Raw genomic sequence first — 12,317 nt, 5'->3', positions numbered from 1 at the left:
TTTACCTTCAAGTCTATTATGTGTGATGTTAAAGTTGCTATTCCAGCTCCATGGAGTCCTGGTGTAGTGCTGTAGGATAAGCACTGAACTTTAAGGTCAGTGGTTCAAATTGACCACCTGTGCCCCGTAAACCGTGTCAGGGTCGCTATGAGTCGGAACCGACTCGACAGCTCTTAACAACATTCTATCTCCAGCATTCTTTTGGTTATTATTTGAATGAAATATTTTTTTCCCATCTCTTCACTTTCAGTCTATTTGTGCCCTTGTGTTTGAAGTATGTCGCTTATAAACAGCATTCTGCCACTCTGCCTTTTGATTAGAACATTTAGTCCATCTTCATTCAATGTAATTACAGATAAGAAGTCTTAACTTTGGCCATTTTGTTGTTTTCTGTGTCTTAAGCCTTCTTTGTCTTTGCCCTTTAGTACAGCTTGCATTTGTGTTTTGTTAATTTATTGTAGTGAGCCGTTTTGGTTCCCTTCTTTCATTTTGTGTATTTTTTTAAATCTATTTTCTTGGTGGCTACCCTGAATACTACATGTAAGAGATTGTATTTATGACACTCTATGGTATTGGTGTCAACTTACTTTAGAAAAGCATACCAGAAATTGTATATCTGTATTGTTCCTCTCGCCCCTTTTGTCCTTGTTACTGTTATCACTAAATGACATCTTTGTAATTCATAACTTTATCCTTGCCTCTTACATATTTGTTAATAAAATACATTCTGTTCCATTTTCAGTGGCTGACTTTTTGGTAGCACTTCACCAGGCCTTTCTTTCTAGGTATCTGTTGGAGAACTCAAATCACCAACCTTTTGGTTCCCAAATTTAAGTGTGATAACCATTTGTGCTGCCCACAGACTCAGGCTCTGTATCTGTGCAATGAAATATGCTGTTGTTAGATGCCACTGAGTTGGTCTGACTCAGAGACACCTACATAAAATAGAACAAAATACCGCTCGGTCCTGTGCCATCCTCACAATTGCTACGCTTGAGTCCTTTGTTGTTGCCGTTGTGCCAATCCATCTTATTGGGAAGGGTGGCCTTCTTTTTCACTAACCTGCCACGTTTTGAATAATTGTTATCAGGACTTATTGTGAGGGTTGGAAATGTAAAGGTAGATACTTTGTAGCAAGAGGGAGGGGAGTGGTTGATATTACAGTCCAGGAACGGAGGTCCCTGGGACAATCAAGGGAGAAGAACGGAGAGTAGGACACTACCCCGAGAAGCAGTGATGCCAGAAATGGAGGCAGAGACGACGTGGCGAGATGGAGCAGCTGGGGACTTTAGACCCAGAGAGGGAGAGGGGCTGTGTGGTGATGACCTGGGGGCAGGCTCGCAGGGTATACCCTTTGGTTGGTTGATAATGCATGGAGGGGATTGTAACCATGGCAATGAAACTATATACGATAGGATGAATGTAAAACTAATGTTCTCCCATGTAAACTATCAAATAATTCACAATAAAACATTAAAAAAAGAAGAATACAATTTATATTTACTTGTTCTTGCACAAGCTTTGTTAAGCAAAAAAACAAAACAACAACAACAAAAAAAAACATGGCTTGGATCAGGTGCACCTTAGTCTTCAAAGTGGCGACTTTGCTTTTTAATTCTTTAAAGTGTGGTCTTTTGCAGCAGATTAACCTAATGCAGTGTGTCATTTGATTTTTTGACTGCTGCTTCCATGAGTGTTAATTATGGATCCAAGTAAAATGAAATCTTTGAAGTTATACTGTAGTCTTTGATCTTCATCTTGTATTTTAAGTCCTTGTTACTTCCGGCAGCCAAGGTCATATTATCTGCATATCTGAGGCTGTTAATGAATCTTCCTCTAATCCTGATGCTGTGGTGTTCTTGATATAAACCAACTTCTCGAATTATTTGCTTAGCATACAGATTGAATAAGTATGGCAAAAAACTAAAGCCCTGGCACACAGCTTTCCTAATTTTAAATCATTGGTGCTGTAGGATAAGCACTGGACCACAAGGTAGGTGTGAACCACAGGTCCACAGATCAAACTCATTAGCCACTCCTATACAGGGTCACTATGAGTCAGAAACAACTTGAGGGCACTAAACAACATCTCCTTGTTCTGTTCGAATGACTGCCTCTTGGTCTATATACAGATTCCTCAAGAGCAAAATATAATGTTCTGGAATTCCATTCTTTGCAATGTTATTCATAGTTTATTCTGATCCACACAGTCAAATGCTTTTGCATAGTCAATAAAATGCAGTTGTAAACATCTTTTTGATATTCTCTGCTTGCAGCCAAGATCCAGCTGAAGTCAGCAGTGATATCCCCTCCTTCCATATCCTCTTCTGAATCCAGCTTGAAATTCCTATCAGCTCACCATTACTGCTACAACCATTTTTTAATTATTTTCAGCCTTGTTATTCACCAGTGCCTTCAGTGAACTTGGACTTCTCCGATCAGTACCATTAGTTCTTGGTCATGTAATACGTTGTGAAATGGTTGAACACCAACCAGTTCTTTTTAGTGCAGTGATTCTAAAAGTTTCAGTTATAAAGTCCACAAAACAACGTAGAAAAAGCAACTGTGACTTAAATAGTAAAGGATACAGAAGGCAAAAATGTGTATTGCAACTTAAATTATTCCCCCAGTCTACCCATTACTGCATCTCTGCACTTGATTCCAAGATCCTTGAAGTCACAGATTCTGACTTTTTCTTGTTCATCCTCCTCCCCTCCTGCCTTCTCTTCCCAGTGCCTAGCACAGTACGTGAATCATAATAAACATGTTGACTTAGTAAGTGAGCATAGGAAAATAAGAGACAAGAAGGAAATGCATAAGCAAACCAAAACAGGAGAGTAGCCACTATACAGAGAGCTATCTTACCCATGAAGCATACATTAGAAAGTAAGATTTAACAGATACCTTCATGTAAACCAGAAGCTATATGTGGAATCTTCTTTTAAAGTATTTCATTTGCCAATGGCTGCTTGGTGATGGTGGTGTGCTGTGGAGTTGGTTCCGACTCATAGTGAGTGACCCTGCATAGGGTTTCTGAGGCTGTAAATCTTTATGAGAGCAGAAATCCTCATCTTTCTCCCATGGAACAGCTGGTAGTTTTGAACTGCTGACCTTGAGATTAGAAGTCCGATTCGTAACCACTACGCTACTGGTACATTATTTTATTTTATTTTTTTTGGTCAGTATAGCTCCCAGTAGGTGTTTAGATACATCTTAATCAATTAATGCAGTGCCCTGCATTACACTTGATGACTCAGGCATGGTTAATCAGTTCTTGTTTTCTGGTTATATTTTTTAGATTAGCTAAGCTCTTCTAGATAAAAAAAAAAAAAAAAAAGATGAGGCTGTCTACTCCTCTAAAGATGTACAGCCTCAGAAACCCTGTATCATTTCGCTGTTAGTCAGAATTGACTCAGTGGCAGTGGATTTGGTTTCTGGCTCTCATAGACAAAAGAGCCCTGGTGGTGCAGCAGTTAAGCCCTCAGCTGCTAACTAAAAGGTCAACAGTTTGAATCCACCAGCTACTCTGGGAGAAAGGTGTGGCAGTCAGCGCCTGTAAAGATTACAGCCTTAGAAACCGTGTGGGGCAGTTAGACTCTGTCTAAAGTGTCTTTATAAGTCCAAACCGACTTGATGGCAAGGAGTTTGATTTGGTTGTGACTTCATAGACTTATCAGATTCATAATGTATCAATTGTAGACACTCAAGCTGAGTCTACATACACACTTTTTATACTTATTCAGTATAACCTAAAGCAGGTATAAATTTGATTGTATCTACTCGGTATCTGGAGGCCTGTTGTGGCGCTGTGGGTTAATGCGCCAGACTGCAAAGCCGTTTGAACTGCAACGTCAATGGTTCAAACTTACCAGCTGCTCCTTGGAAACCCTATACAGGGTTGCTATGGGTCGGAACCAACTCAACAGCACTTAACAACAACAACTCAGTATCTGGAGTCCTGGTGTAGATAAGCACTAGGTTGCTAACCACAAGATCAGCAGTTCAAGGTCACCAGCTACTCCTCCGAAACTCTATAAAGGGTCTCTATGAGTCGTAACCAATCAGAGTGATCCAGTGGCACTAAACAACAACAAAAAACAAACTTCCAGTGTTTGAATATTTTTACTCAGAGTTGTTGTATTTAGTAAATAAAAGCATTTTATATTTTTTTCAAATAGAAGACACATTCGTGTGGTTCATAATTCAGAAGGTTTTTACCCTCTGTTATGTTGCTGTTTAGATTCAGCGTAGGACTATGGAAGCAAAGCATAATTTTTCCAATTAATGGTTAGTGTTTTGCTCAACTGTTAAATGCCATTAAGTCGATTTCAACTCAGTGGCGACTGAGTGTAACTTCTTGGGCCTTCTTGGCTGGAATCTGAATGGAAGTAGATTTCCAGGTCTTTCTTCCATGATGCAACTAGATGAGTCCTAACCACCAACCTCTAGGTTAGCAGTCAAGCTCAGACTGCACCACCTATGAGTCTGTTGCTCTTCCACCGTATTACTTCCTTCTCAACATTGCTGAAAACATTGAGTCATAATGTGCTAGAAAAAGCACTGGGGCTGGGGCAAGAAAATTGCTTAGACTTAAGCGCTACCTAGTTTCTTTTAAAAAGCCAAAATGATTCCAGTAGTTTTTTGCACCAGCTCCCCTCAACCCACCTCCCACCCATTTGTTGCTTATTCCTCTTGTCTTCCTTAACATCCACTCAAGCCAGAAAAGTCGGTAATTTGGCATAAATCTCCCTTCCCTTTATCTCCCACACCGAATCTATCATCAAGTTTGGTTGACTCTTTTTGTTACTATCTCTTGAATTCACTCATCCCTTCTCCCTAATTCAAACACAAGTTGTCTTTGCCTTCTGAGTCATAGACCCACTTAAAAACTTCTAGTGGTTCTTCATTACTTAGTCTGAAGATAGAGACCTATATTCCTGACTATAAAGTATCTCTTGTTTGTGGCCCCACTGTACTTTTTATAACTTCATCTTTCCCATCACCTCCAAGGTTACCTGGCTCACTAATGCTTTCTCCTTCGTGTCTCAGTGTAGCCATCATGTCCTCGTGTGTTTCAGAAATTTTTTAAAATTGTGGTGAGGGTTTTGACTTTGTGTTTCTGGTCATAATTTTGCACTGTCTCTGGCCTGGGTCTATGTTACAGATAAAGAAAATCTTCTAAAAATGTGCCTTAGTGCTTAAATTTATTGTTAAAATAATGTTTTCCCTTTTTGAATACTTATGTGCTAGAAATTGTATTAGATGTGTTGCATATGCTATTTTATTAATTTTAAACGTAGTTTTCCAAACAAGCTGAGATCCAGGGAAAGACAGTAATTTAATTTGATCCTTTCTTATTTTAAGAATCTATGTTTTCATGTCTGACAACATGTCTGGCAAGCCATGTAAATAAGTTTTATAGTGTAGACTAGGCAAAATGGTAAACCATCTTTAAGTCGTTTTCAACTTTATACTCTTATTAACAGAATATGACTTGACTTAGTTCAGTCTTTGTGATAATTCTGTATTCTCTTACTCAGTGTGGTTTAGGTAATTAGAAAATAATTAAGTTAATACATTTCAGTGCCTCAGGGACTTTGAATGTTGTTTATATAGTACTTGATTGCATACTTTAAAATGGAAAAAGAACTTGGAAGAGTTTAAAGTGTCACTTACTACTAATTTTATGTTTAGCTGGGACTTCTTTCTAAAGGCCATCTTTTTAATAACTTGTAACTAAAAACTAAATAAGGCTTTACTAGCAAATTTTTAAGACATAAAAGCTTGTTTGTCTCTTAAAATTTGCCAAAAAGTTCTTGGAACACCAAAAATATAAAACATTTAAAATTTTTGATAATTTGGGCTTCATCAAAATTTTAAAACTTGTGTTCTTCAAAAAGCATGTTAAAAAATGAAAAGAGAAGCCAGTTTGGGAAGTATTGTCTAAATAATTATCTGATACAGAATTTAATTCCAGAACACTAAAAAGCCAACCCTGTTTTAAAATAAAAGTAAAATATTTGAACTAAAGGCATGGATAACAAATAATCACATGAAAAGATGCTCAACATGATTTGTCATTATTCCATTGTTAAGTGTCATCAAGTTGGTTCTGACTCATAGAGACCCTCTATATAGGGTTTCCAAGGAGCAGCTGTGGGTTTGAACTGCAGACCTTATAATTCTACAGCACCACAGCAGGAGTCCTTAGTGAAATGCAAATTAAGAACACAATAAAATACTAGTACATATTCAGTAACCAAATCAAAATCAACCCCACTGCTGTCAAGTCAGTTGTGACTCATAGCAACCAAATAGGACAGTTGAACTGCCTCATACATAGGGTTTCCAAGGCTACACATCTTGATAGAGAAGCACACTGCCCTATCTTTTTCTCACAGAGGAACTGATGAGTTCAAATCACTGGTCTTTCAGTTACCAACCCAACACTTAACCCATTGCACCACCAGGGCTCCTTCTGAGGAAACGTTGTTGTTGTTGTTGTTGTTAAGTATCGTCGAGTCAATTCCAACCCATAGCGACCCTGTACAGATTTCCGAGGCTGTAAATCTTTACAGGAGCAGAAAGCCTCATCTTTCTCCCACAGAGCAGCTGGTAGTTTCGAACTGCTGAACTTAAGGTTCACAGCCCAATTCATAACCACTACACTAGATGCAATTAAATAAAGAAATTACAGAATCCATCTGTAATCTGTACCTGTACCTTTGTTTTTTGCTTTGTCACACCTTATATTATATTACTCTATTATGTTACAGATGTTTTAGTGTATCTGGAAAGGTTTGTTTAACTTTTTTATGCATAGAAAGGTGCACTACATACTAAGACAAGCATTTGACTAGCTGATGCTAGATACTGTTTGTTTCTAACTGTTCTGATTTATGTACAAAATTGATTTAAAGACAGATTTAGGGCAGAACTGTTTAGTAATCCAGGGACTGCCAATGTTTAAAAAGCAAACAAATGGAAAAACCTTGCCCCCAACAATACTTTTCCATCTGTGGCTCCATTTCTTCATTCATCTTTAAAGTAATACTCACTTTCTATACTTGTTGCTTTCTCCTCACTCCACCCCATGAAGACTTTGGCCAAGCTCAAGGTGTGCTGACCCACAGAGCTGGAGCTGAGTAGAGTGGTATGCCCTGTGGGCATTTTTATCAGCAGCTCTAAAAGCTGTGGGACATTGGTAAGCAGGGCAGAGGCCTGCTTGTGCACATGGTAGAGGAGACTGTCCTGACTGGTACCCTGTGCCCTGCACATTTCTGTACCTGAATTGTAACTTGTTAACTTCCTTAATAAACCCCGTAACTGTGACTGTGGTGTGTGAATCCTGTGTGGCCATTGCAGTGAATTAGTGAAATCCAACCAAGAAGTAGAGAGAGCGCTGTGCAAGAGATGTTTGGTGTTATTTTTGGCAAGTTTTGACCTCATTGGTGTAATGATGCTACTTAACAGTAATCAGTTTCTCAGTACTCATCTTGTCTCATCATATCACACCTTTCAGTAGGATTTGGCACCCTTAACCAGCGGCTTCTATTAATGACCAGTCCCTGAGTTCCTTCCTGAACCAGGCTCCATCTCAAACCCAGCTGGATCTTCTCCTAAGTTTTGTGACTTTAAATTCCGTTTGTAAGCCAACATTCATTGTTTCCTCTCTATCTCTGCCTTCCACCTTGACCACCAGGTTAGTCTGACCAGCTTCCTATTCAGCAGCTCCAGTTGAATACCTAATATACAATTGAGTGTCTGATTTGAAAGTGGAGCTTAGAATTTCTTTTTCAAATCTGTTCCTGCCTTTATCTTTCTCCATCTTGGGTATTTAGATATTTGGGTCAAACTTCTTTTTCCTTATCCATTCAATCAGCAAGTCCTATCAACTGTTCCTCCAAAATGTATTCCAAATACTATTGTAGTTAAGAAAATCAAGCTGCCTCAATTTGGTCCAGGCTCCACCATTCTACAGCCTTGAGCAAGTCAATTTCTTTATCTTTAAATGATGTTAAAATAGAACATACAAGCATCCATTGGCATATTGCATGTTCATTTCCAGACCACTGCAGTAAAATGAGCCACAATTTTTTTTTTTGGTTTCCCAGTGTATATAAAAGTTAGTAGCAGTATGAAAAAGTATGAACTGTTACAAGCTACCAAAATGTAACAGAGTCTGAAGTGAGCACTTGTTGACAAAAATGATCTGCAGGGTTGCCACAAACCTTACATTTATAAAAATAAAAACACAGTATCCAGGAAGTATTGTAAAGCAAAGTGCAATAAAACGAGACATGCTTGTACTTAGGATTGCTCATATGTGAGGAGGCTTCAAAAAGTTTGTGGAAAAATTCAGTTATGTTATAATTCCATTTTTCTATGGACTTTTTGAAGCTCCCTCATGAGATATGGTGCTCAAAACCAGTTAATATGTAAAGTGCTCAGAACAGTGTGAAGTCCTCATGTATGTTGGTGTGTCTGTATGGATGGTTAGTAGTTATAACAGTGTCGTAGTGGAACTAGTCTGACTGCCGTCTCTGCTGCTGCCTCTGTCCTCTGTTCCATCAACTACTGGAATAGCCTCCTGGCATTTGAACTCTACACCTCTACTGTCCATTCACCACAGCCAGGGTAATCTTTTCTAAACATAAATGAACTTGTATCACTATCCTGCTTAAGTACTCTAGTGTGTCCCGTTGTGTGGTGCTACAGGATAAGCATTGGACTGCTAACCACAGGGTTGGCAGTTCAAACCCACCAGCAGCTCCTCAGAAACCCTCTGCAAGGTTGCTATGAGTCAGAACTGACTGTGGCACTTAACAACCACAACAACACTGGTGCATCCCATTGCAATATTAATAAAACCCATACACCTTTCCATGACTCTCAAGACACTTTACATTTTGCCCTCTGCCTATCTCAAATCCATTACTGTTACTCTCTGTCACTTACTAGGCTTTATCCACTTTTGACTTCTTCTGGTCTCTGTTGTTAGGTGCTGTGGAGTTCTGATCATAGCAATATAAGGTTTCCAAGGAGTGGCTGGTGGATTTCAACCGCCGACCTTGAGGTTAACAGTCCAGTGATTATCCTACAGTACCACATCAGGACTCCCTAGAATATGCCCAACCTCTTTCCCTTTGTATTTGTTGTTCTTGTGTCTTAATGCTCTTCCCACAGAGCTGGCTGGTATCAAATGTCACTTCGTCCATCCTAGTTAAAGTAGCCCCTAGCCCCAACTCTTTATCCTGTATCCTTTGTTTTCCACATTGAATTGTATTAATGGAGCTTTCTTGTTTGTTTGCCTATGTGTTTATGTCTTAAACTCTAGGTAGATGTGGACTTTGGCTTGTTCAAAACAACATCTCAACCAGGAGTTGAAAGCTAAGGTGTGAAGCTCTAAGATTTGAAATGAGGGAAGACAATTTTTCTCCTTGGTGTAGGAACTGCTTTTCCTGGTAGTCTCTTGGAAGTACAGAATGTGCAGCTAATAATTAGAAAATGTTTGTACTTTGGAAGAATTTCTTTGGGAATCTCTACCTTTTTTATCTCTGTGCCACAGACCATTATTATAAATTGCTCTGGGAGGAAAAAAATGTTTTAACCTTACTTTGATGTAACTATTTAATGTTATACTTTAAGAGCACATAATAGTCTGAGAATATTAATTGATATGTTAACACCCTGAGCTCATGTGGTACTCTGTTTTAAAAATAAAACAGTTGTTAAGTAACTGTGAAATGATTATAGCTTCCAGTAAGTAAAGATCCTAATAGTGAACAAAAGTCAGTACTGATTTATTTAGGAACACCTTCAACAGCCTGATCCATGAACTTGCTTACACTTGGTATGCTTTGGACATTTAGTCAGTTTTCAGAAGTATCTTGTTCCTTTCACTGTTTTTGAGCGGGGATAGTCATTCGAAATCCAGGGATCATGTCCTTGGGACTTAGGTAAAAGGGGGACTCAGTTCTTGCTTGTTGAGTTGAACTCTTATGGCCTATGTTGTTGTTGTTGTTGTTAGTGCTGTTGAGTTGGCTCCAACTCATAACAACTTTGTATAGGGTTTCCAAGGAGCAGCTGGTGAGTTTGAACCACCAACCTGGCAACCCAGTGCTTCATCCCACAGGATTCCTATAAGTAGATTCTTTGTCATACCTTATTTCAAATTGCTTCTTCTAAAATGTGTGGGATCAAAATATATGTTAGTTTTATATATGTTTTATATATATGGAGTCCTTGGTGTATAGTGCTGTAGGATAAACACTCAACTGCAAGTTTAATTTGAATTGAAACTGAATCAATGGCAGTTAATAACAATAACAAACTATGTGTGGTGTGCACGCACATGTGTGCAGTTTGGGGGTCTCTGCCTTATCTGAACTCTCAATCAAAGTTAGGCCTTGGAGTTGTATCCCATATACAACAGAGTGAAACACTGCCTGGTCCTGCCCCATCCTCATAATTGTTATGTTTGAGCTCGGTGTTGCAGCAACTGTGTCAATCCATCTTCCTGTTTTTTTTCCTGCATGATGTTTTTCTCTGGGGATTGGTCCCTCCTTGTAAATGTGTCCAAAATATGTGAGATGAAGTCTTGCCATCCTTAACTTCCAAGGAACATTCTGCCTGCATTTCTTTCAGGACGTAACTGTTCATTCTTCTGGCAGTCCATGATGTACTTAATTTTCTTCAACAAGACCATAACCCAAATATATCCATTCTTTTCTAGTCTGCTTTATTCATAGTCCAGCTTTTGCATGCATCTGAGACAATAGAACCCCCCTGGGTAAGATCAGGAGCACCTTAGAGTACTAAAAGTGGCATCTTTGCTGGCTAACATTTTAAAGAGGTTTTTGCAGCAGATTCGCTCAATGCATTGTGTTGTTTGATTTCCTGACTGCTGCTTCCACGGGCATTGTTTGTGGACCGAGGTAACATGAAATCTGTAGTACCGTATCATTTCCATCAGAGCCTTTACCCCAATTTGAAGTTGCCTATGTGTGTACCCTTTTGTTCTCAAATATTTTACTTTTGTAAATGTATAAACTTTTGGTGAAAGTATACAGCAAGTTAGGTTCCCATTGAACAATTTCCATATATTGATCAGTGACATTTATTGCATTTTCTACATTGTGGCAATGTTCTCTTTGATTGGGTTCTGCTGGTTCTATTTCCAGTTCTGTTTTCTCTGCCTCTTTATTTTCTCATCTTTTCTTTGGATTAAATGTTTACCTTTTACACTCCTACGTATTGTTTTTTAGCAGAGCATCAATCTAAAAATAATAATCTTTAATTTGTATGTTTTTCTACATAAAGGTGATTTCAAGATAGTTTTGATTCAGGGCTTAAAGAGCACTTCAGGACAATTGTCTCAGGTGGTTCAGTTAATTTGAACTTTTTTTTATTTTAAGAATTTGATTTTGGGTCCTATATCTTTTAAAGATATAGGTGTAATCAAAAAAACAATAAACTACTGATCTAGATGACTTAAACAGTGAATTGTACGAAGTATTTAAATGAAAAAGCAATTCTTGACTTACATACACACAGTAAAGTGAAAAATTCCTACTGGTCTCACTTTTTGTTCTTTGTTGGGAGTTGGTACCCTTTTTATATGTCAGATTGTTTGGTATAGGCATCCTTTTCTCATGCGCGCTTCTCAGAGGCATCATGTACTTTGGTTGCACTGCATGTTTTTTTAAATAATGGATCTTCTACTTAGTATACCAGAGGCAACTTTAGTGCAAGAGCCACATTTATTTGGTTTACCTTATACTTAATGTGAAGTCCTGGTGTGGCGGTCGGTATAGGATAATGTACTGGACTGTCAAGTTGGTTTGAATCACAAGATCTGTGGTTCAAACCCACCAGCCACTCCTGGGAAAGCCTAGACTGGGTCACTGTGAGTAGGAACTGACTTGATGGCACTTAATAACAATAACATTCTTAATGTAACTAACATACACAGATATGTAGTCCTGATGTGGCGCTGTAGGAGAAGCACTAGAGTACTAATGTCAAGGCTGGCAGTTCAAATCCATGAACTGCTTTTTGGAAACCTTATGAAGAGTTGCTATAAGTTGGAACCGACTCAGCAGCATTTAACAACAACAACAACAACAACAACAACAACAATATAGATAGGTAGGTAGGTAGATGCCATGAAGTTTCCTCTTTTTGACATATTTTCCTTTCTATCTCGTTGCATTATAAGAGAGGAAACTTCACGGCAAACACCCAAAGATAAGAAGAGCATCTGAAGGACTGAAGGAGACCAGTGTGAGTCTGATGCCACTGACCCAAGAGAGATT

This window comes from Chrysochloris asiatica, unplaced genomic scaffold, assembly GCF_000296735.1.
Source record: "Chrysochloris asiatica unplaced genomic scaffold, ChrAsi1.0 scaffold00006, whole genome shotgun sequence".
Taxonomy (NCBI): Eukaryota; Metazoa; Chordata; class Mammalia; order Afrosoricida; family Chrysochloridae; genus Chrysochloris; species Chrysochloris asiatica.
Note: the sequence above shows the minus strand (reverse complement) of the source record.